Here is a 4,765-nt window from a genome sequence, read left to right as displayed (position 1 = left end):
GTGTGTGTGTGTGTGTGTGTGTGTGTGTGTGTGTGTGTGTGCATGTGTATGTCTGTGTTTGCTCTCACTACTACCACTTGTATGTTCGCATCCTCATAACTTAGTGGTCCAGCAAAAGAGACCAATAGAATGAGTACTAGGCTTAAAAGAAAAATAAATCCTGGGTTTGATTTGTTTGATTAAAACCCTTCAATGCAGTGTCCCAGAATGGCTGTAGCCTAATGTCTGAAGCAAGTAAATGATAGAATATTTAAAATACCAGTCTAGGGCAGTGGACTGATGGAATGGTTCCAGCTGTTTGTGTTCTGAGTTCGAATCACACCAAATCCTACTTGGGTGGTAAATCTGTCACCAGATTTAACCACAACACTTAGTCCTTGGATACCTTTAGAGCAAGTTCAGTCTGTTTCAAGCTCTTGGGCCAATATTGAATCTCCCAAAGTTAATTTACATGCTGAGAGAAAAATCCATTTTTCTTTTTCTCTTTTGCAAGCACGGAATAGCTGTGGATGTGTTGCAGACTATTAGCTCTCATTAGCATAATATAACTTAATTAAGCTTACCTGATTAGCTGAAAGAGTATTTCACAATTACAATAATGGGGGGGGGGATGGTTGTAGATAATTTTTGGCCCATGTAATTAAAAAAATTTTTGTTTTTAATTTGCATACTAAAATATTCTGAACTAAGGGAAATAATTCAAAATAGTGCAAAGCATGAGATAAAAAAACTAATTTAAGAGGTGAATGTCACATTTAAAAATATTTATAATTGAAATATCACTTTTAGTCACAGAAAGAAAACAATACCCTAGTGGCTAGTCATGGTGACACAAACACAAAAAAGGGAAGGTTACTAAAAGAAAATATAATCTTTGTTTGCAGATAAGATAGATACATGTTTTGATCTATTAGATCTCATCAGTATTACATAGTCTGTTCAAGCTATACATTAACATCATTAAGTAAAGGAAGGACACAGGGGATAGTGTAATTAACCATAATACTATGCCTTTAAAATAGGCAGTTTATATTTTAATTGTTTCTGTCATAGGACTGCAGCCATGCTCAGGCACAGCCTTAAAGGGTTTAGTTGGAGAAATCCACCTCAGTACTTATTCTATCAAATTTTGTTGCCAAACTGCTAAGAAACAGGAAAGTAAAGAAACTAACTAACAAGCAGTGGTGAGGGGAGACAAATGCAAACACAAGGACACATACACACACAGACGTGTGTGTGTGTGTGTGTGTGTGTGTGTGTGTGTGTAAATATATACATACACACAAACACACACATGATAGGCTTCCTCACAGTTTCCATCTACAAAAGCCACTCAGAAGGCATTGGCCAATCTAAGACTATAGAAGAAGGACACTTGAACCCAAAACTATATGGTTGCAAATCAAGCTTCTTAACTGCACAGCCAGTCTTGATTTGAATACATTTGAGCATAGATCTGCTGGAATAGGGCTGTTATGTAGCTAAGCATCAACAACAACAATTTGATTTATATAATGACATTCTAGGAAGAAAAGTGTAATAACTTTTCCTCAAAATTAAATTCAAGCACGAAAGTATCTTGAGAACATGTAGGAAGAAGTGACAAAGTTAGATATCAGGGTGATAAGATTTACAGATGTATTGAGAAAAGTCAAGACGAATGGTGAAGTGATTGGTATTCATGAAAAATTGGTACCTTCTTCATAAAAGAACCATGATCACGTGATTTCTAAAATGTTGACTACACAGGAAATGTACTTTTATGGCTGACACCAATAAAGTTCAACGATCACTTTCAAATTTGCTTTTTCTTTGTTTTTTGTTTCCTTTAGAATGATTGAATTTTTTTCAATATATTTTATACAGCAACTATAACAAATCTAACTAAACACACTTTTTTTCCATGCATCATAATACTAAAGAAAAGTCAGCATGTATTATGCACCAAAGCTATTTTTCTTGGTTATCACTACACATAGCTATGGGCTATCATTTTACAAGAGTGCATAGTATACAGAAATAATAACAATATTCCATACAAAAGAAAGAACCAGCTGTGTGTCTGACTTCATCATAATAAAGATGACAAATCTTGTGCTTGTTGTACCCTATGCAGAAGACATACTTCAACAGATATGTTGTTGTTGGCACTCCGTCGCTTACGGCGTTGAGGGTTCCAGTTGATCCGATCAACGGAACAGCCAGCTCGTGAAATTAACGTGCAAGTGGCTGAGCACTCCACAGACACGTGTACCCTTAACGTAGTTCTTGGGGATATTCAGTGTGACACAGTGTGACAAGGCTGACCCTTTGAATTACAGGTACAACAGAAACAGGAAGTAAGAGTGAGAGAAAGTTGTGGTGAAAGAGTACAGCAGGGTTCACCACCATCTCCTGCCGGAGCCTCGTGGAGCTTTTGGTGTTTTCACTCAATAAACACTCACAACGCCCGGTCTGGGAATCGAAACCGCTGCCCTAACCATTGGGCCATTGCGCCTCCACTCAACAGATATATATAGGAACAATTTGGCAGATTGATTTACTAAGTACAAAATGAGCTTTTCATTTCTCAATGGTCTAATGGATAACAGTGTTATTACTTTTAGTTTAAAAAGAAAGGTTACTGTTTTTATTCTAGTCTGTGTATATATCCAGGAATAAAGGATTTTGTAACAATCATATATCAAATCAACTGACACATAGGTACATGTAGATGTTTAAAAAGTTCTCATCTCTAAAGTTAAAGCTAGCAGTTTTGAAAAACCATAATCTTTAGTACTTCCTCTATTTCAGTGTTGCTTAATTGATTAGAAATAGCAGTGAAGAAAAAACCAAAGTTAAGAAGAGATAAATATACACACACACACATCGTCATCATCATCATTATAATTTAACATCCCTTTTTCTAACCTAACAGTGTGCAAATGTCTAAATTTGTAAAACTATCTCACTCAAGCTAAAATGAAAAAAAAACAAAACAAACAAAACAAATTAATGTGAACTATAAAATGAATAAAAGCAATGAAATAACTAAGTTACATGATAACACTGTGCAAAATTGTATAGTATTGAAGCAACACTTCAACAGTATAAACAGTAGTACTAAACTGATAAATTATGCATTTAAATGAATGCGATGACATTTAAGACAGAGAAAATAAAGATATTGATTGTCTTAAATTTTACAAGCAATGTGTGTGTGTATGCGTCATGCATGTGTGTGCATACTCCCCACTAAGACACATACACACACATTCATTAAAAAAAAAAGATAAAATAAAGGCTACTGAGTTGTTGAAAAAATTTAAATCTAATTAATTAGACAGTATAATACTTGGAATATAATACATATAAAAATGTTCAAATATCCTATGAAGCACTACAGCTGCAACTACTGCTACCACTACTAGTACCACAACCACAAACATTAACACTAACACCACTACTACTACTACCACCACCACCACTGTCACCACAACCAAAGCACCACTACAACCACTACCATGACCATTAAAACCACTACCACAACAACTACTACCCCTACAACCATTACTACCACAACTACCAACACTGCAACCACTACAACTAAAACCACCACCATCACTACAACAGCTACCACCACAGCTACCAACGCTGCAACCACTACCACTACAACCACCACCACTACAACCTCTATCAACACCACCAGTCCTGCTGCTGCTGCTGCTGCTGCTACTACTACTACTACTACTACTACTACTACTACTACTAAGTGAGTGAGAGAAACAGAGAGGCAAAAAACAAACTCATTGCTTGAAATTATTGAAAACTCAGTTGAAATTATTGAAAAAGAAAAAACTTAAAATATTTGTACATAAATTAGAGTTTACTAATATGTGTTTACATGTTTTGAAAAACTAAATTTGAAGACAACAAAGCACCAACTTAAGGATACAGACGTCACAATAATAATGTTTTAGGTTATAATTTTACGGTGATCAATAACATATAGAAATGCTTCAAAACTCAAAACTCAGCTAAGAATAAAATAGCTTTCATCTTTTGCTTTTACTTGTTCCAGTCATTTTTACTTGTTTTGCTTTGACTTGTTCCAGACTGTAATCATGATGGGACAATGCTTTAATCCAGGGGTTTTCAAACTTTTTGACTTGCGGACCCCTTCATATTTCAGGCTTTATCTTAGGGACCCCCTATAAATGCTTATGAAATTTATACATAAATATTTGCTTAAAATAACATATATTTTTACATTTATTTATTTCACAGTATTTAACAAATAGGTTTATTGTCAATTAAAAGATTTCGATTAAAAAACATATTTAACATCAAATTGCCCATAAAAAGTATTTGCTGTCTTGTCCTTGTGGACCCCCTGTGGTCCGCGGACCACATTTTGAAAACCCCTGCTTTAATCCCTTAGCATTTGTCAACTGTATTACTTATTTACTTACATTGTTTTGAATTATTGATAATAGTAATGAATTGAATAAACATTTTACATCCTTCTCAGAATTCTTTTCAATAGAATTTTAGGCGCAGGAGTGGCTGTGTAGTATGTAGCTTGTTTACCAACCACATGGTTCTGGGTTCAGTCCCACTGTGTAGCACCTTGGGTGAGTGTCTTCCACTTTAGCCTCAGGTCAACCAAAGCCTTGTGAGTGGATTTAGTAGACGGAAACTGGAAGAAACCTGCCATATATGTGTGTGTGTGTGTGTGTGTGTGTGTGTGTGTGTGTGTTTGTGTGTCTGTGTTTGTCCCCCCAAC

The 4,765-nt window shown here is 35.4% G+C and overlaps 1 protein-coding gene across 4 annotated transcripts in view; it reads right to left on the bottom strand.

Annotated features, from left to right (window-relative positions):
• Positions 1-4,765, bottom strand: part of LOC106883361 (regulator of G-protein signaling 7) — a 483,378-nt gene that overhangs the window by 202,556 nt on the left and 276,057 nt on the right. The window lies entirely within an intron of this gene.

Source organism: Octopus bimaculoides, chromosome 3 (assembly GCF_001194135.2).
Source record: "Octopus bimaculoides isolate UCB-OBI-ISO-001 chromosome 3, ASM119413v2, whole genome shotgun sequence".
In the NCBI taxonomy this organism is placed as follows: domain Eukaryota; kingdom Metazoa; phylum Mollusca; class Cephalopoda; order Octopoda; family Octopodidae; genus Octopus; species Octopus bimaculoides.
This window is presented reverse-complemented; position numbering and strand designations above follow the sequence as displayed.